At 44.0% G+C, this 23,160-nt stretch overlaps 1 long non-coding RNA gene across 2 annotated transcripts in view; it reads right to left on the minus strand.

The window, feature by feature from the left end:
• Window positions 1-8,209: 8,209 nt before the first annotated feature.
• LOC136159123 (uncharacterized) overlaps window positions 8,210-23,160 on the minus strand; it is a 102,025-nt gene continuing 87,074 nt past the window's right edge. For both annotated transcript variants that reach the window (XR_010661419.1, XR_010661418.1), the window contains exon 3: window positions 8,210-8,482. This is a non-coding gene — a long non-coding RNA (uncharacterized lncRNA). The remainder of the gene's footprint in view (window positions 8,483-23,160) is intronic.

Here is a 23,160-nt window from a genome sequence, read left to right on the forward strand (position 1 = left end):
TCCCTTAAACCGCGCCCTCTTGTCTTCCTCGAAGTCCTTGTCTAAAACACAGGAGAGAGGGCCAAGCCAGCCAGCGCACAACCAGTGGACTTGTAAGTCTGAGTGAGGTCACTGGAGAGGTTATTACCGACCTGGAAAGAGCCAAATAGAATTCCATTCCACGGTTAACGAGTTTTTCCCCTAAGAACTTCCTGCATTGGGCTCACGGGGGTATAGCATGACCCCGGCCCTCCCTTGGGACTCAGGCTAGCCTCTTCAGAACCCAGGTTGAAGGGGCCCATCTCGGACCCATTTTTCTTTAATGGAGGCAATAGGCCATACGGAGAGGTAATAATAAATCACCAGCCTTTCATGTCACCTCTGTATGTGACAGTTCAGGCAGTGACCCAGTGCGCTGAGACCAGAAGTGGCCAGATTCGGCCCAGCTGCCCTGCTTCTCTCAAATGTCAAAACGTCAAATATGTGTGGTGCTTACCTGGTAGGCTAAATGCCTTTGAATTCTGTGTTGTCAAGTTAGGAGTTCACAGGGAAAGCACTGAGAAAATTCAGTTAAGCTGCTTTATTATTGTTGCTATTATTATTATTATCTTTTCAAGTACTTTCCTGAAGTACTTTCTTTCTGGAAATTTCATAGGACTTGGTTTTATCATGATGGATTCTATCCTGCAACCTTCTGTCCATCAACTGCTCGATTCTGGCTCAAATCAAGCAACACCTCTCAATAGCCGAGTTATAGCTGATGTCAATGGCATTATCCTCGAAGTAATCAAATTCACCCTTAGTTCAAAACAACTTCACTTAAATGATAGCAAACCAATACACAACAAGGTCACAACCTTGTTTTAAATCTTGAATTAAATCTCATCAGGATTTAATTCAACATAAGCACTGACTCAGCAAGTATACATTGAGCATCTACTAAATGCCGAATTCTATTCCAGGACTGAGGATATTCTAATAAAGAGGACAGACGGTCCCTTCAGGATGTGACTTAGAGACTGATGAGACAGGGAAGTGAGAACAAGCGATGAACGAGACACTTAAAGGTAGGCTGAGCACTACAAAAGAGAAAGGGGAAAGTGAGAGTGGTATTTGAGCTTCTAGCAGGCTTTGAATTCCCAGTGCCTTTCCCAGTGCACACTAGGTCCTAAAGGCATGTTTGTTGAAATCATCAATCTCTTCACTAACGAATCAACAAGAGGATATACGGAGATAATTCTGGTAAGTTCTAGAAGAGCCCATGGAAGAAGTGGGACTTGCAGGCCACCACACCGGCTACTGTGGGTTCCTCAAACACACCATATTTCCCTGCCCCGGGGCCTTTGCACATCCACTCTTGCTGTGATATACTCCCTTACCTCCTATATGCCTAGTTAATGTCTGCTTATACTTCAGACCTCAGCCAAAGGCCAGGACTGCAGGAAAGATGTCCCTGACTTCCCCTTCCCTTTCAACCAGGTCAGATCCAGAGCCTGGGTACAGAGGCCCAGCCAGGTGCCCAGGTACAGGCTCCCACAGGCTCCACCACAGCAACCCCCCACCACCCCCTGCATGGCACCATCACACAATCTGTGCTGATCTGGATGATTATTGCATAAATGTCTCTCTCCCTCCCTGGACTCAAAGCTCCATGGGGATTAGCAATGTCTGTCTTGCACCATTGTGTCCATGGCTGTCTCTCACTGAATAGCTGCTAAATGCATAGATTAACTTGGGCACATTATGCATCAGGTCTTTAATCATAGCAAGAATCTGAAGAGGCAAAGAAGAAGAAGAGCAAACACAGGGGTGGAAAGAGTGCAGAGTAGGTCCCATGGGGCTGTGCAGGGCGGATGAAAAGCATCTCACCAGCTGAGCAACTGGGCTCAGACCACACCTAGCAGATGGTTCGAGGCTGGCATTCCCTGCCTGCATTAACCCTTTTACTCCTGGGTTGTGGAAGAGTGGGCAGGTCCCATAGGTGATCTGGGGCTGGCCTGTAGGGGTGCTCTTTGGGGCAGCAGCTATCCACCAATATTTTAACAAGCCAAAGATTCAATCAGAGCACCGGCTGCCTGAGAGCAATCTCAGAAGTAAAGAAGACCCAATGGGGGCCTATTCCTTTATGGAATATATATATATATATATATTTGGAAGATAAGCTAGATTATGAGAAACCTTAAAACTCAGACATAGGCATTTGATCTTCAGTTCAGCAAACAACATAGGAAGTCACTGTAGATCCCTGAGAAAGAGAGCAAGGATGGAAGGCATACTTTTAGGAAGACTGACTGCAAAGTTCAGGTCGGACACTGTGCTAGGTACTGAAGAACTAAAGCTGACACACAGACATTAGGCTTTGCCAAAACAAAATTCCCCATTTTATAATGCCCAAGGGAGATTATGAATCTCCCCAGAAGTCAAAGTCTCCATTTTCAATTGCTATGAGACTGGTTTGGGCTGTTTTCTCTTCTGGTATCTGAGCTCCCTAAAGAAATTCCTTATATCCTTAGTAATGAGTCTGGAAGTGTGAGTCACTCAGTCGTATCCAACTCTTGTGACCCCATGGACTGTAGCCCACCAGGCTCCTCTCTCCATGGAATTCTTCAGGCAAGAATTCTGGAGCAGGTTACCATTTCCTTCTCCAGGGAATCTTCCTGATCCAAGGATCAATCCCAGGTCTCCAGCATTGCAGACAGATTCTTTATCATCTGAGCCACCAGGGAAACCCAGTAATGAGTCTACACTTTGGTAAATGTTTGTTGAATGAATGAAATGAATGGCTTTCTTCAGAATAAAAACATCAAAATTAGCCTGCAAATCTGTGCTACATTGGAAATCCTCTTTCCCCTCCATCTTTCCTTAAACAACTAAAGCCTGCCTTTCATCAGCTTTGCCAAAACCAAAGACAGCCTAAATCTCCTCCTTCTTTATCTGTGATCTGCAGAGCCCCATTTCAGGGTGTGATTGCCTGCACTCTTCTGAATCCAACCCAGTCCCCCTCTTGGCTAACACTAACTTGGTAAGCGGTATTTTATGAAGTTAACCAGGCTCATCACAGAGAACATATTTCCAAGAGGAGGGATGTTAATTTCTTCCTCATACAAAGACCAAAAGTCAATATAGTAAATCCAGGAAATCTCCCCTAAATGTCTCTCCCGTCATCATTCTTCCCTGCGCGCTGGGTAAATATACCGTTATGACAGGTTAGCTATATTTCTGCTCAGCAATGTAATATTGAGGTGACTGCAAGACAAGTCACGCTGCTGAAGTAAGGAGTATTGGCTGAGCTGTAACTCCTCCAGGCATTTTGTGACATTGGAATTCCATCAAATCGAGTTGAATGTACCTTTAACGTTTAAACAAGCCCCAGTTCTGAGCCTTAACCTGCTTAGAACATGCTGAACTTGGATGATGACCTACAGATTCTCAACCTGAGTTAGAGGTGGATGAAAAGGAAGCAGTTTTCTAGGGCATATTTTCATGTCAATAGATTGGTTTACTCAAATGTGTAACAAACACCCACTGCACACAATGCAGAGAGATACATAGACACGTGGGGAGAGACGTGGGGACAGAGGAATGAATTCTGCAGGAATTTACAATCTAAGCAAGCAAAGAGAGTTTAAACTAAGACTCAGTATTTTAATTTTAATACACACATACACATCAGACCCTAGTAAAAATTTCTGTGCAGAAGTGTGAAATCTCCAAGTAATGTTTTCCCTACCACCTTACAAGAATCCCTTAACCTCATACAAAATCAGGGAGAGGAACACAGCTTCATTTTAGGAGTAAACAAGAATCTAATTTTAGAAATCCTCCAAGATGTTGACCTTTGTGTAGGGATCTGTCAGCCTAAGACTCAGGGTCTTGGATGGGTTATTATAAATTAAAATCTAATACTCTGTCCTTCTATTTGGATCTATAACGCCCCATTCAATCAGCAACGTCCAGCTTATGTGTGCAATTCAGCTCCAAAAGGTAGACTGCAAAATCTGGTGACTTTAACATCTCAAGGGCACAGGCGAAATTAATTAAGGCATTGCCACTAAATATTAGCCCTTCCTGAATCCTTCTTCCTAAGTTTATTTCTAATTATCTCCCATTGAGTCATGTCCCCAGTGAGTCAAAATTTTTATTAGATTTTAAAGAGCCTATCTCCTGACAGCTTCAAAGGATTTTTATATTTTAGCATAGTTGATTCCTTCTAATACGCTTCCATCTCTTAACTAAACTCTGTCCTGAATTATATTATAAAGCTATAGAGTGGAAAGAATCCTTTGCGGTCACCTACCCCTATTCCATCTGATTACAGACAAGGAAACTGAGGCATAAGGAAGTCTGGTATCTTGAGAAATATGAATAAGTTAATGTTGCAGAAACCTGATGTTACAAAGACCTACTATTAGATCCTATCAAGACCAAGTTGGAAATGGTCCTAGAATAAAGGCTTGCATATTTTAATTTTGAAGCTATCCCATCAAAAGGTTATCCTATGCTCCAATCATCCTACATAAAGTCTTCCACATCAACAAGCCCAGTCCAGGCACTCAGAGTTTCCAACTGATCTTTTTCGCATCTGCTTCTCTAATGTGGAAAAATAGACAAGTAATCCCTATACATAGAAGCAAAGATTCCACCATGAGGCAAACTAAAGCAAACTCAAAGCAAAACATAAAAAAGGAAACTAGAGATAACAGAAAATCCAGGAAACAGGAGAAAATCTCAAAAATTAGTATCCTCGGAGTGATATTTTATACATAAAACATGATACTGTGAAAGGGAATTTATTAAAGGACAAGAATGAGTTCTTATATATTAAAACTATGCAAGCAAACTTAAAAACATAATAAAGAGTTTGGACTATCAAACTCAGAAACCTCATAGAAAGGAAAGCAAAAAATAAATAAAGGAAAACTGGGCCAAAAAAAGTATGAGAATGGTAAGGGGATTCATTCAAAAAGTCTGCCATGCAACCAACAGGTACCCCAAGAATTCAGCAAACTAAGGAAAGGGAACTATCAGAGCATAAAACAAGAACATTTCTCAGGGCTACAGGACAGAAGTCTGCCTGAAGGACCTTTCTGAGTTCCCAATGCCACACTGCAGTGGTGTGGAATTCCAGAAGGCCAGGGATAAAGAGGAGACCTAGAGAGACTTTGAGAAGAGAAGGCTTCAACAGTTTTCAACAAAGGACATGCTTTGCACTTCTAGACATTGGGAGTAAAAAATAGTGGAGCAAATCCTTAAAAATCATGAGTGGATATTATGTGAAGCCTAGCATTCTATACTAAATAAATGATGAATCAAAAGAGAGGATGGAATATTGACAGCTTCCCATCAACAAGGTTCAGAGCATGGGTCTCCTATGCATTATTTCTTAGAAAGTTACTAAAGGGTTTTCAGTAATATAGTAATGCTTTGTTTTATGCCTGAAGAAAATGTGGCAAAATGTTAGGTTATAACTATGTGAGATTGAGATTATAGGTATCTGGGTATTTCATGGTATTTCTTTTCTCTAATCATTTGCTTTGGATTTTTATAACAGGATCCTAGTACCCTAATTGGCTCAGTAATCTATTCATAGTCAAAGTAATGTTAAAATTGGTTACTGAACGAACTTAAAATTGTCATATAAAAATATGAACAGAAGGGAAAATAAGAGGCATGAGAACTCTAATGAAAAATAGATCTAAAATGTTGACAACTTTAAAATTAACGGGAAAATGATAACTTTAGTCCTAAAAGGGATCTCAAACAGCCCTCTTGCCTACTTTCCACCATCTGAAGACAAAGCAAGAAGACAGCCATCTAGTTAGGAGGTTTGGGGTGGACACGTACACACATGTATATATTTAAAATGCTCAGCCAGCAAGGACCTATGGGACTCTGCTCGACGTCTCACTGGCAGTCTGGATGGGAGGCGGGTTTGGGGGAGAATGGACACATGTATGTGGATGGACAGGTTTGCTGTCTGCCTGAAACTGTCACAGCGTTGTCTGTTAACCGGCTGTGCCCCAATATGAAAAAAGGTTAAAAAAAAGACAGCCATCTACGAACCCAGAAGTGGGCCCTCCTCAGTAATTAGATCTCTGTTTCCTTGATCTCAGCCCCCAGAACTGTAAGAAATAAATATTTGTTGCAAAACCACCAAGTCTATGGTATTTTTTATGGTGGCCCATACTAGACCAAGACACTTACCGCAAAACTGAAATTTTGTTCAGAGTAGCAGTGTGCCCAGCCCAAGGTAATGAACCATAATGATCCTATTCCCTTTTGCCAATGACTTGTAATGCCAGGGTCCCCTAAAACTAAGAATGGCCCCATGACCCAGCTCTGACTGATGAGTCACAAGGAAAATCTGCTTGAGGGCTTCCAGACAGTGTTTTACTTTCCTAATAAGAGAGTCAAACTTGGCCATTACTAAAACTACCCCTTCAATCTTTCCTTGAGGGCACATATTATAATGCTTGGATTTGTGGCAGCCATCATGTGACCACACAATAAGCATGAGAATGAAAAGTCAATATGTTGAGGGTGGAAGTGAAGAAGACACAGAGAGTTTGGATCCTTGATTGTATCATTAAACAACTAAACAAATGCCAGCAGCCACTTAGCACCAGATTTCTTGCTATGCAAGAAAGTTAATTCCAATAGTTTAAGCCAATATTAGGTTTCTTTTGCTTGCAACTGAAAGCATTCCTAGCTGATACAAACTCAAAGTTTAAGTCTCACATTAAATGAACTAGGTATTATTCATTTTTGGCTTTAATACCCCATTTTCCGTGCTGGAATTTGAATCGCTTTTCTGAGGCTTCAGAGCTAGAGAATAACGCCAGATTTTGAACCCAGGGATAATGTCAAAGCCCGAGGTTCTTCCTCTACTCCCTTTCTATTCACAGGATGGCCCCTGAACCAGCAGGGTTGGCATCACCTGGGAGCTTGTTAGAGATCCAGAATCTCTGACCCTGTCTTATATCCACCAGCTCAAAATGTGCAGTTTAAAAGATCCACAAGCCTTGCTTAGATATACCCAGGAGGAAAATGAGAGCCACTGGTTGCAGCTTACAGGAGGCCAGATTTGATTTCAGGGCAAAGAAAATGAGAAGCTTTTAATAAGTAAAGCTGTCAGGAAGAAAAGGATCTGCTTATAAAGTAGTGAGTTCCCCATCGCTGGAGGTATTCAACATCAATGGAATGCCCACTTGCTATGGAGATATGGGATCCTATGGAAATAACCTTGAGGCCTTTCCATTATGCGAGCATTGCCATCCACCTTTCCAGGGCCTGAAACTTCACCATTATAGACATCCCTAGACAACACAGTCTTATCTAGTAAATGTTATTTAAAGTCCCTGATATTGCACAGAGTAAAATGCAGTGCTCTGTGTGTGGGTAGGGATACGCAGTTAATGCTGGAAGATGGGAAGAAGGTCTGGGCAGGGTGCTGGCCCCCTGAAGGCCAGTTGACATGAGGCAACCCAGCTGGGAGCCGGAGGAAGAATACAGGGAGAGCGTCTGAACCTGGGGCAGCAGGTGGTGAAGGGAAGGGACCTCAGGGCTGTGGCTATCAGTGGCCCAGGATGCAGTCTGCCGTTGCCTCTGCTCCAAGTGGATGCCACAAGCCCTTGGGTTTGAGGCTTCCCTCAGCTTCCCCTGCAGTTGCATCATCCCTGCCTGAGCCCCCAGCAAAACCTGCAAACTGAAGCAGGCTTTGGAAACGTACACACGTAACCACATTCTCACCCTTTTGAATTTAATTCCACAGTATAATTAAGTACATATATGCACACACGGATATAACACGCGCTGTCAATTCAATGTGAAAATGTGCATTAAACAAATCCAAGTGAGGAGCTACAAATCTCTGAGCCTTAAGCTTGAGGAGACACGCCAGCCCTGCAAATATTTTGTGGGACACACTGCCACCCAGCGGCCACAAGGGAAACTGTCAAGACTTGGAAGCTCAAAGTCGGCAGTACCTTGGAATCCTTGGATCTCCTACGGCCTGGCAGGCAGCTCAGTCCAGTCCAGTTCAGCTCAGTCCTCAGTCGTGTCCGACTCTGTGCGACCCCATGGACTGCAGCACGCCAGGCCTCCCTGCCCATCACCAACTCCCGGAATTTACCCAAACTCATGTCCATCGAGTCGGTGATGCCATCCAGCCATCTCATCCTCTGTCGTCCCCTTCTCCTCCTGCCCCCAACCCCTCCCAGCATCAGGGTCTTTTCCAATGAGTCAGCTCTTCGAATAAGGTGGCCAAAGTACTGGAATTTCAGCTTCAGCATCAGTCTTTCCAGTGAACACCCAGGACTGATTTCCTTTAGGATGGACTGGTTGGATCTCCTTGCAGTCCAAGGGACTCTCAGGAGTCTTCTCCAACATCACAGTTCAAAAGCATCAATTGGCAAGTTCTCATAAATGTTTTGAACCAAATTATCCCCTCAGTCTCAAAAGTCTCAGGATGATGGCAGAAGCTCTCTGTTCAGGGAACACAGGTCTGTGTTAAAAAAAGAATAAATATGTTTTTTTGAAGCCTGCATCAATTCGACAGAAAGCATGCCTCCCCTTCTCCCTCCCTCCCTCCCCCACTTATCCCTTATGTGATGAGTATGGTGTAGGCACGTGGGATCCAAAGTTACCTCTGAAAGTTCACAGCCCGAAAGGGGCAGAGGCTTTAAACCCACCATCACTGCACAATGTGGAAAGAGCTAGAATGAGAGGAGAGTGTTCAAGGTGTGGCTGGACCTCAAGGAAGAGAGGCTAATAGTGGCAGACAGGAATCTTGTTACTTCCGTCTTGGCCTGTTTATTACGGGCTTGAGTTCACATTTTGTTTGTATATGAAGATTTCTATACTCACGTGCTGAGTGTTTACTTGTAAACTATCAGAGCCAGGATGTACCCTGCAGTCCTGGAGACCACACGCAATCCCCGATTGAGCCAAGGTGCACACTGAGACCTGACTTTCTGAGATCCTTCCTGATAAAACTCTCTCCTTTCTCTTGAGGCAAAGTGCAGGCAGGATGTTTCTGTTTGGTCTAAAACATACTGTGCTTTCAGGGGTTCAGGAGCAGGTCATCAAGCCCTGACCATTGTTCCAATATAACTCTCCTTCTCACTTCTCCCTGTGGCGCCTACACTTAGAGCCTTTCAAAAGCTACATAAAGCTTCCAAATCTTTATCCCATCGTGGCCATCTAGAAAACTATGTACCAATGACAAACTCCCAGGGAGAAGTTTTGTTAAACCAGCTATGAATTCACACATGAAGATGATTTTTAAAGAAACAAACGCATGCTGAGGAGAAAGGAGAAGCAGGGGAGTCTTTGCTGAAAGGAGTATTTAAATTAAGATTTTCATTTATAGCACCAGTGAGTCCAAAATTGAAACTATCACCACCATGAGAACAGGTTATACCTGTATACAATATATCTACATTTATTTTTCTTTTCTTAAAAGATTAATCTCTCTCTCTCTCTCTCTCTCTCTCTCACACACACACACACACACACACACACACACACACACACACACACCTTTGTCTACTGTGAAAACTACTCTTACTTCAGGGAGTTCTCAGCTCACCCTCTCCATAAAGCCGTCACAGTTGGCCCCTTAGTCAGGCCAAAGTACCCTCCCTGTCCTGCAATGGACTAAATGTTTGCACCCCTCCAAACTTGCTATGCTGAAACTTTGATCCTAAAGTGATGGTGGTAGGTGAGGTCTTTGGGAGATGATTAGATCATGAGGAGGCTTCATGAATGAGATTAGCGCCCTTAGAGGCCAGAGTGCTCGCTAGGAGACAGCAAGCTGTGGGGATACAGCAAGAAGACAGTTATCCATAAACCTAGAAGAGGGTCCTCACCAGAACCTAACCATGCAGGCACCTAGTGCGATTTCCAGACACTAGAACTGTGAGAAATGAAGTGTTGTTTAAGCCACTGAGTCTGCGGTAACTTCTTAAAGCAGTCCACACTGAATAAGACCCTCCCTCTACCCCCCAGCACACTCTGCATAGTCATTGGCCATCTAACATTTTGGTTGCTTCACTATCCCATAAGCTTTCAGGAATGATGTGAAAGAACAAGTAATCACCCTCCTCTGGAGTTCAGAGAATAATCAAGATGATTCTAGAATCATGAGCCTCATGGCTCTACCCCCTGCTCCCCACAACTAGAGAAAGTCAGCTCCCAGCAATGAAGACCCAGTGAAGCCATACATAAATAAATAAATGATTATTTACTTGTTAATTTCAAAATGACAAAGGCAGAACATTAACCCAAGCACAGGGCCTGTGTAACTACATTAAGTTACACACCTATGAAGCCAGTCCTGCCTCTGCAACAGGCAGATTCCAATGAGAGAGAGGCCCTGGAGACTCTAGAGGAGCAATCAGACTCCTCAAGCAGAGAAGGTGCTCCCGGGGAGGGGCGAGCCAGACTGCTGAGAACATGAAGGCGGGACGGGTCTTCCCATCCTCTATCCTGCTAGAAAGTAGAATGAGAATTCCTTCCTTCTGCTCAACAGCAAGCGAGCAGTGGGGAGGAAAGAAACCACCAGTGAGGAAGGCATGCATGTGCACACTGACATTTTGCACACACTTTCTTTTTCTGATTTTTCTAAAAACTATTAGCAGGGGTGGGGGTGGGAACGCCACACGCACAGGGGCTCTTAGTTCCGAGCCCAGAGATCCGTCCCGACGCCCCCTGCATTACAAGCACAGTCTAGCCACTGGTCCACCAGGGAAGCCCCTTGCACAGACCTTCGTGGGCTTCACAAACTTGAGTGTTGCATCAGCCCCGTAGGCTGAGACAGCAAAACACCACAGACAGGCTGCTTTACACACCAGACCTGTATTCTCCACAGTCCTGCCGTCTGGGAAGTCCAAGACCGAGTGTCTGGTGAGTGTCTGACCCCAACTCAGTGTCTAGTGAGAGGCTGCAGAGGGTTTGCAGACGGCCTGCTTCTCACTGTGTTTTTTTATGACTAAGAGAGAGGGAGAGGGCAAGCTCTCTGGTGTCTCTTCTTACAAGGGTACTGATTCCTACATGGGGGCCCCACTTCATGACCCCATCTAAATGCAATCCCTTCACAAAGGCTCCACCCCCAAATACCATCACATTGAGAGGTTAGGGCTTCCCCATATGAATTTGGGGGAAGACAAACATAGCAGATGTATCTCTGCAAATCTGATGCCTTTAGCATAGAAGGGGACAGGAATGGGTACACACACATGTACATCCATATGTATATAAACAAGTGCATACATAGGTATATACACTGTACACACACACACACACATACGGGAATCCACCTGCGATACAGGAGACGTGGCTTCCAACCCAGGGTCAGGAAGATGCCCTAGCGAAGGAAATGGCAACCCACTCCAGTCTTCTTGCCTGGAGAATTCCATGGACAGAGGAGCCTGGCGGGTTACAGTCCATGCTGTCTCAAGAGTTGAACATGACTTAGCGACTAAATCACCACCACACACACACATAAATATACACAATATATATACATATATACACATAAGGGACCACCTGAAGGTCCCTTACAGCTCTCAAACTGATCTTCCTGAAACTTTCACGCCAGCAGCGCTCCACCCGGCTCAGAATGAGCCAGCTCATCCTCTCCCCCAGGTAAAGGTCAGACCGCATCCACTGTGCACCAGCATCTGCGGTCTCCGTCACCCATGGCTGTCAATCCAAAGGGCTAGATTTACATCCAGTGCGGTCTGGGCTCTCATTAACCTTGACTCACCTCCTCCTACACAGAGCCATGACATTTAAAATCCTATCAAAGTCATCTAAAACAACCATCAGATTGAACCTTTGGGGGGAAAAAAATAAATGACCCATGAGCCTAGGATGAGAAAGAAATAAAAGCGGGCCCTAAGGAACTAAGGTCTCTAGTGAAAGCATCACTCACAACAGATCACTCTATGTTGATCTGTTTGCGGTATACCTGGAATTGAATGATAGTCATCAAATGGAGCCCTTTAAATGTAATTTTGGCTCTGAAGGCCACCTTGAAAATGCCCATCAATCGAAGTTTCCAAGAAAGCATATTGTAATTTTTAATTGGTTTCAATAAGTGTTAATACAAATTCTGAAGACTTTGGTTTTATTTTTTTAATAAATGATGATTGATGTAGGCTATTGTAAAATTGATTGATTTTCCAATATGCTTATACTGCCTCAAATATGTCTCTCTCCCCAGCCAGGCTAGTGGAATCATACTTATTCATTGGTTGAAAACTGACTGAGAACCTACTATGTGTCAGATAATGTGATAGTATCTAGGAATACAAAAACAATAAAAACTAGCTTCTGCCTTAAAGGGCTTCCCAGTGCAGGCAGGAAACAATCACATGGGGATAAATGATGTGAAAGAGGCTTGTTCACAGCACAGGCTCTAGAAGGACTGAAAAGGGGCTGACAAGACCAAGAAGGAGACACTTTGATGGGATAACATTCTGGGCAGAGGAAAAGGCAAGAGTAGAGACAGAATGATACAAATGTGAATGTGATCTGTGTGCATGCTCAGTCATGTCTGACTTTTTTTGACCCCAGGGACTATAGCCCACCAGGCTCCTCTGCCCATGGGGTTTTCCAGGCAAGAACACTGGAGTGGGTTGCCATTTCCTCCTCCAGAGGATCTTCCCACCGCAAGGATCCAACTGGAGTCTCCTGCATCTACTGCAATGGTAGGCAGATTCTTTACCACTGAGCCCGCTGGACTGCAGTTTTCGTGCTAAGTCACTTCAGTCATGTCCAACTCTTTGCCACCCCATGGACTGTAACCTGCCAGGCTCCTCTGTCCACGGGATTCTCCAGGCAGGAATACTGGAGTGAGTTGCCATGCCCTTCTCCAGGGGATCTTCTTGATCCAGGGATCGAACCTGGGTCTCCCGCATTACAGGCAGAGCCTTTACCATCTGAGCCACCAAGGAATGCAGTTTAGGGAGCACTAAATGCAGAGCAGCATTCTATTGGAAAGATGAGTCTCAATTCTACCACTTGCTAACCTCACAGCCTTGAACGGATCATCTGGCTTTCGGAACTTCAGTTTCTTCATCTGTAAATTAGGATAGCTATCCCTACTCTGATACGCTAAGAGGTTCTGATGAAAATTTATATAAAAATTATTCGCAAACTTGATGAGCTCTGCAAATGTTACAAATGTTACAAATGTCGTGCTTATCTTTCATCATTAAGCCTATTACTTCTCTTTTCTCTTAATTATGAAAATATTGACTCTCAGAAGAGGTGTCATAGGTCACCTGATTCAAGTCACTCAGATAACAGAGCTGAAGCCCAGAGAGACATCTCCAGCAGCACCAGCATCGACAGCAAAAGCTCCAGCGTGAGCACCATGGCTGTCATCATCACCCTTGGCCCGGTTCTTTCCCAAGGGTTTCATTTACCTTGACTCATTTACAACAACCCCACGTGACCAGTAGGATAATCACCTCCTTCTGAAAGAGGAAGGCCCTGAGGCTCGTCCAGCAACCCAGAGTTTACAGCCGCAAGGTCAGAAGGCGACCCCCAGCCTGCCCGGTGACCACGCCCTCCACGTGAAGCTCTAAGGCCGCTTCTGTCCTTTCGCTCCTCCCTCCTCTCGCTTTTCCTTCCTTCCTTGACTCTTCTAAACACCCACCCTACCAAGGAGACAGCTTTTCTAGGAGGACGTGAAGGGAGGAAAACAGGGACGCTGCAGGCCCGCCCCCAGCGGCGAGCGTCTGAGCCCGCGGCGCGTGTGGCCCGGGAAGCCGCTCGCGGCCCGACGCCTCCGCTCAGAGTGAGCTCACGCAGGAGCGCCCAGCACGCGGCAGGAGCGGCTGGCTGCGCGGAAATGCCCCGGACTCGTCACTTTTTAAAGGTGTGGCGCACGCTCGGAGCAGGCGGACGCAGGGGCGCGGAGCCTCGCGCTCGCCCGGATGTCACGAGGCACGCAGGCCCCGTCTCTTCCACCCAGGTCTCTCCCTCCTCCGAGGTTACCTGCGTCCTCCTAAGGCAATTCTTTTTATTTGTCCCTCAGCGTTTTTACTTCTGGAGTGGAATCATTGCCTTCTTTCTTATTACAGCGTAACAGGCATTTCTTGGGGTGTGGGGAGAATATTTAAATACCTTTGTTGCCACAGTTAACTTTGGAAGACAAAGGGTCACATGACCATCCCTTTGTTAAAAGCAGGGTATTCCAAGCATCAAGCTCAGGCACCTTTGCGTCAATTTGTAAAGAAGTGTGGGCCCACAGGAACACAAATCGAAGGAGAAAATAAAAACTAGAATCTAAAAGGAATCACGCTGTCTTGGTTTGGGAACCGGTATCCCAAAGGATAAACTATACCTACAGGGAACCAGGTGCACGCCCCTAGGGGAAGACTGGAATCCAGCCTTGACTCTTCCAGGCATCTACTTTAGAACCATTTGCAGGTTTTAACCCAGCTAATTTTAACATCTCATGAGAACAGTCCCTGGAGGGGCCCAGCGGCTGGCACTAAATAACTCCCAATAGCTATTTGTGGAAGGAAGGAGTGAAGGAGGACATTGAAGGTCCTAGTAAAAACCTAAATATGTCTTGTAAGTGGTACAGGGAAGGCAGTCATGAGGCTACACTCTCCACCAAGAATTTGAAATTACCCTCTGAAAATGAAGTATGCAAGTGATAGTGAGAAAAGATGTATTCTGACCAAACTTGATCTGTGACCTAGGGAGAGAAATCATGTATATGCGACATGCCTATTCCAGTCAACTGGCAGTGGTCCCTGGAGTGCTGTGTAGAAGATTCTTGAGGCTTCATTTGAGCCCAGTGGAAAAGAGAGCCATGATCACCTAGTAATGTCTGCCGTGCACACAGGAGGAGGTTGATGCCATGATCAACTAGTAATGTCTGCCATGCACACAGGAGGAGGTTGATGCCCCGATCAACTAGTAATGTCTGCCGTGCACACAGGAGGAGGTTGATGCCATGATCAACTAGTAATGTCTGCCATGCACACAGGAGGAGGTTGATGCCCCGATCAACTAGTAATGTCTGCTGTGCACACAGGAGGAGGTTGATGCCATGATCAACTAGTAATGTCTGCCATGCACACAGGAGGAGGTTGATGCCATGATCACCTAGTAATGTCTGCCGTGCACACAGGAAGAGGTTGATGGCAAGGAGAGCATACACTTGCCATCCGTTCATTGACACCTCCAAAACCTGTTGGTCAGCAGTGGGATTGACCCACCACAGAAGAGTGGATAAGGGGAGCCACTGAGGCAGATGTAGACACTACCCGAGGGAGCCCTAGAGCAAGATTTCTCTTATGTGGAAGGGCTCAAAGCAGATACAGGTCATTTAGTGCTCACCACCCCAGTGCTGATTCCAGGTTGTCCAAACACACTCCTATTTGCCTTCCCATGGAACACCTCTGTTGTTGCTAAGTCATGCCCAATTCTTTGTGACCCCTTGGACCGCAGTGCACCAGGCTTCCCTGTCCTTCACTGTCTCCCGGAGTTTGCTCAAGTTCATGTCCATTGAGTTGGTGATGCCATCCGACCATCTCATCCTGTGCCGCCCTCTACTCCTTTTGCCTTTAGGGAAATACTATTCTGGGTCAGGACACAGAGTCAAGTGGCAAGTCCCTTGACATTTTTAGTTCATGGTGGAGATTAAGACGCTGTCGTTCTGGTTTCATTGATCACTCTCTGCAGACTATGTTCGTGGGTTCCCATCTCAGAAGGGTGAATCTACACAGGATAAATTAAGTCATCGATCATCACTGAGTAAACACTACCTCAAATCACCTCTCCTCCGCAGAGGTCAGGGGGTGGGGATGAAAGTTTCCAACCTCTAATCACACAGTTGGTCCTTCTGGAAACCAGCCTCCCCACCTCCTCAGGTATGGGTAAAAGAGGTTTGCAATGTATAACAAAAAACACCCCCCCCCCCCCTTAGCTCTATCACACAGGAATTCCAAGGGCTTTAGGAGTAAGAGTTGTGTATCAGGACCTAGGGATAAAGACCAAATACATCTTTCTTATTATATCACAGCATAATAGTATGCAGAGGTGCATGAGCAGTATGCAGGGTACTATGGAAGCATGTAATAGGTTTAAGCTATGCAAGGACGTCAGAGAAGGTTTGCCTACAGCAGGAATGAGAGCTGAGACCTAAAAAGTAGTAGGAGTTATCCGATGCAAAAGTGTAATAAAGTACATTCGATGAGGAAGGGAACAGCTGGGCAAAGTCTTTGTGGTAAGAGGAGCTGTAGGGACACAAGAAGGAAGATGGTACCAGATGCTGGAAAGGAAGGAAGGAAGGATCCAGATCCCATGGGATTTATGGGGCAAATGAAGCATGTCTTTCTTTATCCACATTGGGGAGAGAGAGTGACATGCTTCCATGTGTGCGGCAGACAACCTCAGTGCGAAGGCTACATGATCACATAACATTCATGCACTCACATTCCGGGGCCCTGCCAAGGTCAGTCACAGGGAAGTTGGCAGAGCTCACCTTCAAGAGCAGCCCCCAGACTCTTGATCATCTTTTCAAGATTGAATCATAATTTTTATTATCACATATGTGTATGCTATGCACAAGAAAAGACACATTTCTCAAGAACACTTTGGAGAGAAACAACTTGGTTATATCCCTCACATACAGAGGCATAGAGGGGTTCATATTGGCTTTTTGTGTTTAATTTATTTTGCAGGAAGAAATTTAAAAGTCTTTGGGATTGGAGGTTTCCTTTGAACTAACTTCAAACCACCAGACCTGCTAAGAAAGGTTCAGTCAAGCTTTGATATGCCTCAGCACACACATAACATCGCTTCAACTTTGGACATGCAAAGGGAAAAGAAAAAAAATAGCACTCTGCATCATGAGTCACTCCTTATTAAAAATAATTAGTGGAGATAGTGCATAAGTCACTTTTAAACCCATCCTTTTCGGTAATTATCCTCTTAAATACCTACCAAGACCAATTCACTGAACATGTCTTTGGACATTTTAAGGAAAACTATCTTTTTACTTTATCCAACAAGAGCTTAAGCAAGAAAACTGTTCGCGCTCAGGCCAAACAAAACATAAATTAACCTGACTTGTTCTTCTTTGTTTGTTTTTAAGTCTCACTCTTTTTCATGCTTAAATTCTACCTGTCATGTTTTAGGCTGAGAATTAAATGAGTTGCTTTCCCAACACCACCACCCAAATTATCATTTCATTACAGGGTATGGAGAGATCCACAGCCACCATTAAATTCTTGTAGGATTTTATATACTTTTCTGGGGATAAAGCAGAAATTTTGCAGATTAAGGAGATTAAGACTGTGTACTTTGTGGAATGTGTGTGCTTAGCTATGTCCTACTCTTTGTGACCCTGTGGATTGTAGGTTGCCAGACTCCTCTGTCTATGGAATTTTCCAGGTAAGGATACTGGAGTGGGTTGCCATACCCTCTTCCAAGGGATCTTCCTGTCCCAGGAATCAAACTCGCATCTCCTGCACTGCAGGAAGATTCTTGACCTCTGAGCCATCAGGGAAATAGATTTTCTTCTAAAAAGGTAAACTCTTGACTTCTGATAAATTCTAACCAATACCAATAAAATCTGCTCTATGTTCACAGTCATTCTAATGTGGCTCTGCTTCTTACCAACCATGACCTGAAGAAGTCACTTGACCTGTTTGGTTAGCCTACCTTTAAAATGGGAATAATAATTAAGCTAAGGTTTAAAGACAGCTTCAAAGCAAAAGGTGAAGCTATCAGGCCTGTGTTTGCAATGTATGCTGGAAATGCTCTGGTTATTTCAGAACCTCAGGGCAATAACCACTCTCTGTCCTTAGCACACTTCAGGCCTGCTGCCCTGAAAACATGAGCCACGCTTTTCATCACTTTGAGCTTCGGAAGATGCTCACATCTGCTCTGCCTGAGCTTCCCCAACTTCCGTATCTTGAGGTGCTCACCCCTTACTCTGTTTTCCTGATCTTCCCCCAGCTCATCACACTCCATTTTAATTACTTATTTATGTCCCTGGATCTCCCAGCAAGGCAGGCTGTCCCTAGGGGCAGCAAGAATGTCTTAGCCATCCATATATCCTTCGCCTCTTTCAGATTTTCTGACATTAGAAATGCGTTGACTAGAGGACATCCCTGGTGGTCCAGTGACTAGGACGCTGTGCTCCCAATGCAGAGGGCCTGGGTTCAATCTCTGATCAGGGAACTAGATCCCATGTACTGCAACTAAGGTGTTCGCATGCTGCAATGAAGATTGAAGATCCTGCATGCCGCAACTAAGACCACACACAACCTAATACATACATATATAATACATATATATCAATAAATAAAGGGCATGCATTGACTAAAGAAATGAATGCATAACAATTTATTACAATATGTAATAAATCTAGCAAAAACATGTAAGTTATAGGTAGGTTAAAAGTTATCCCACCATATATCAAGTTTCCTACCTACTGGTTTTGTCTCCATTCAAACATCATGGGCAATTTTAATTAATGATTGAACTTGCAAGGATGAGCTCTGCCTTTAACCAAACCCACTCTGTCTAAAGCCACCCTCTGCCTCTTTTATTCTTTCTTGCCCTTTGTTTCTTTCCATCCTAGAAATAATCACAATTCATAATAATTTCCTTCTGTTACTATTTTTTCTCAACAGGAAGTTCTTGATGGCAGGAATTTGTCTCTGTTGCCCATTGCCGAGGCATAGCTCCTGAAACACAGTAGATTTTTTATTTAAATTTGTTCAGGAAATGAGTGAAGCCAGAAAATGTGGAACAAACTATCACATGGAATCTCTGCATTCTTTCAGCAAGTTATGAAGTTTTCAAGATGATTAAGGAGAGTCATAATTTCACCTTTGTTGGGACTTAACGAGGGCCCAGTAATAGCCCTCTTTCTTCTTTCTGAGCCAACTGAGAATTAAAACAAAGGAGTTGACAGAAACAAAATTTTACTTTTATTAATAGAGCTAAAATGTAAAAATCTGGCAAATGACCCCACAGTACTAAACCTCAGAATCATATGAAGTCAACTCCTAATCTCTAGGCAGGCTCTGCCTAGGGGTGGGGGAGCCTCCCTTATAAAATTATTTCATAGGCTATGACACAGCTGAATCTTGAGGGCATTATGCTAAGGGAAATAAGCCCATCACAAAAAGACAAATACTGTTACATACAATGAGATAAAAATGAGGAAATCCTACCACTTGCAACAATGTGGATGGACTTTGAGGGCATTGTGCTGAGTGAAATAAGTCAGACAGAGCAAAAAAAAAAAAAAAATACTGTATGATCTCACTCATATGTGGAATTTAGAAACAAAACACAACGACTTCCCTGGTGGTCCAGTGGTTAAGATATCACATTTCCACTGCAAGGGTCATGAGTTCAGTCCCTGGTCGGGGAACTAACATGCCACATGCTGTGAGGCACAGCCAAAAAAAGCAAACTCATAGAAAAGAGATCAGATTTGTAGATAGCAGAGGCAGGGTGGGGGAAGGGAGGGAAACTTGGAGCCAGGTGGTCAAAAGGTACAAACTCCCATTCATAAGTAAGTAAGTACTAGGGATGTAACGTAGAACATGATGACTACAGCTAACACTGCTATATTTTATGGAGGAAAGTTAAGAGAGTGTTGTCGTTTTCAGTCACTAAGTCATGTCTGACTCTGCAATGCCATGGACTGCAGCACACCAGCCTTCCCTATTAAGAGAGTAAATTCTATGAGTTCTCATCACAAGGAGAAAATTTTTTTTCTTTTTTTCTTTTTTCTTTCTTTCTTTCTATCCTTGTAATTGTATTTACGTGAGAAGACAGATGTTAACTGAATCTCTTATGGTAAATATTTTATAATATATGCAAATCAAACCATCAGGCTACATGCCTTAAACCTATACAGTGATGTATGTCAACTATTTCTCAATAAAACTGGAGGAAAAGGAATTTTTTTAAATGACAAATACCATACGAGTCCTCTAGGTATACGAGGTACCTAGAATAATCAAAACCACAAAGGAAGATAGTCAAATGGTGGTTGCCAGAGGCCAAGGAGGAGGGGAAATGAGGAGTAACCATTTAACAGGTGCAGAGTTTCAGCCTTACAAGTCGAATGAGCTTTGAAGATGGATGGTGGTGATGGTTGTGCATGAATACATTTAAGATCACTGACCTGAACACTTAAGAAATGGTTAAGATGGTTCAGTTCTGTTCAGTTGTTCAGTCATGTCCAACTCTTTGTGACCCCATGGACTGCAGCACGCCAAACTTCCCTGTCCATCACCAACTCCCAGAGCCCACTCAAATTCATGTCCATCGCATCGGTGATGCCATCCAACCATCTTATCCTCTATCGTCCCCTTCTCCTCCTGCCTTCAAACTTTTCCCAGCATCAGGATCTTTTCCAAGGAGTCAGTTCTTTGTATCAGGTGGACAAAGTATTGGAGTTTCAGCTTCAGCATCAGTCTTCCTATGAATATTCAGGACTGATTTCCTTTAGGATGGATGGTTGGATCTCCTTGCAGTCCAAGGGACTCTCAAGAGTCTTCTCCATCACCACAGTTCAAAAGCATCAATTCTTTGGCACTTGCTTTTCTTTATAGCCCAACTCTCATATCCATACATGACTACTGAAAAAACCATAGCTTTGACTAGATGGACCTTTGTTGGTAAAGTAATGTCTCTGTTTTTTAATATGCTGTCTAGGTTTATCATAGCTTTTCTTCCAAGGAGCAAGTGTCTTTTAATTTCATGGCTGCAGTCACCATCTGCAGTGATTTTGGAGCCCCCCAAAAATAAAATCCCTCACTATTTCCATCTATTTGCCATGAAGTGATGGGACCAGATGCCATGATCTTAAGTTTTCTGAATGTTGAGTTTTAAGCCAACTTTTTCACTCTCATCTTTCACTTTCATCAAGAGGCTCTTTAGTTCTTCTTCACTTTCTGCCATAAGGGTGGTGTCATCTGCAAATCTGAGGTTATTGCTATCTCTCCCAGCAATCTTGATTCCAGCTTGTGTTTTATCCAGCCCAGCATTTCGCATGATGTACTATGCATATAAGTTAAATAAGCAGGTGACAATATACAGCCTTGATGTACTCTTTTCCTATTTGGAACCAGTCTGTTGTTCTGTGTCCAGTTCTAACTGTTGCTTCTTAACCTGCACACAGATATCTCAGGAGGCAGGGCAGGTCGTCTAGTAAATTTTATGTTATGTGCATTTTACCACAAAAAAAATGGGGGAAGTCATGGTACAAAACTGCAGAAGAGAACACAGGTTCCCCATGGACAGTTCATTCCTAAGAGTCGGGTGGGAGGGTTTGGACCCCAAATGCACAGCTTCTTCGTTCACTCACAGCTCAGGGGCAGCTCTCTGTCTCCTGCGGGCAAAGGCAGGCAGAAAATGGAGAGACAGGTAAACAAATTGGGCTCCTGGTCCCTCCATGGAGGAAGACACTAGAAATGGAGACGTCTCCCCTCTCCCATCTCCAACAAGGCTCTAAATATACCTGCTCTCAGATGCTCTCTACCAAGATTCTGAATTTGACCCCATGCATTACGTCAATCAGGTCAATATTCATGGCTAGAAGAGATAGCAGACAGCTTCACTCTCAAGTCAACAAAATAGCCAAGAGGCCCAGGCACCCTAGTTAATTGAGTCATTTTCCATCTGTTTTGGAACCCATAATACTACCGGACAGTAATATAACTAAGAGGGAAAACTTACAAAATAACACCAACAGCTCTTGTCCATCCACTTTGATTTCATGGCTTGTTCTACAGCCTCCCAGCCAGTTGCGCCCTGATTTGATCCAAGACACTCCCAGCTACTGAACTGCCAGTGAAGCGAAGAAACTTTGAGGGCAGAAGCCACATAGGATAGCCCTTTCTTAAATACTGGAGACACTCTATATTAAAGTCATTCTTTTCCTGGATGGCAAAAGGGCCTAAGGAATTCCCTGGAAACAGTACACTCCTCCCAGGAAAGCCACAGAGAGGAAGGCAGGTGGTAGAGTGAGAAAGAGATTCTTAACACTCTTCATGAATACTTCTTCAAGATGCCAAAAAGGAGAAACTCTGAACAGCATATTCCCCAGACCTCTCAGGCTACTGGGAACAGAGCTTCTGGGGAGGGGTCAGAGAAAATTTATTACAAAACAGAGAGAAAGCCCCAAACATAAATGTTTGAAGATTTGGCCTGGTGCCTGCCTTTTGAGCTCAAAGGGGGAAGAGTACCTGGGGGAAAAGGCCCTTAAAACTTCTAAGCAATTTTTTTTTCTGCTTTGCTTCTCCCTTGTGTAGAGCAAACTCTTGTGTTACATCCCAGCCTGGAATAAATCTTCTGGGCTGAATGATAAATCAGGGATTGTAATGGAAATCACTATTGACCTTTAAAAGGGCACTGTCTTTATATTTTCACACTGTGCTGTTTGAAATGTCGACTTGGAATCAGGAAAATAATATGCCATCGATTTCTCTCCATACCTCTTATAACAGAGCTTGAAATTGACCTAGGAAACATTGGTATGGGTTTTCTCATTATGATTTCAGCATCATCGGAAATGGTGATTAATGATTCAGTCTTGGGAAGGGCATTGTTAGACCTTGTATAATTGCTTTGCGGATTGTGTCCAAACAGCAACTAGCTTATCCTGTTCATACCACCACCACCCGCACCCCCAGAAACGGATGTATTTCAACCCTCACATGACACAACTTTGTGGTTCTTGATTAAAAGCCTATATATATATAAGATCAGAACATCGTTTTCTTGTATTATTGTTTATCTTGTTTACTGTCTTCTCCTTGTCCAATTATTCTTTTTTCATCTCTCCTCCCATTTCTTAATGAACCAGGCCTTTCCAGAGATTCGTTAGCTTTAGTTTTTCATTCTTCAGTCATTTTATTTCTGATTCCCCTTTTCATTCTTCCTCCAATTTCATAAGTGCTCTCTCTCTCATTCATTGTTTTTAATCCGATATATCCATTCCATTTCTTACCTGCTTCACAAGAACCTTTAAAAACGCTCCAGGCTGTCTCAGTCTTGCCTGTTTGGGCTGACAGCATGGAATGTCTTCCTTCACCTGCCTTAATCATCACATGACACAACCTATGGAGGATGATGGCGGAACTGCGCGCAGTCAGTCCTCACTGCGAGCTCCCTTAGCAGACT

The sequence above is a fragment of the Muntiacus reevesi genome, chromosome 1 (genome assembly GCF_963930625.1).
Source record: "Muntiacus reevesi chromosome 1, mMunRee1.1, whole genome shotgun sequence".
In the NCBI taxonomy this organism is placed as follows: domain Eukaryota; kingdom Metazoa; phylum Chordata; class Mammalia; order Artiodactyla; family Cervidae; genus Muntiacus; species Muntiacus reevesi.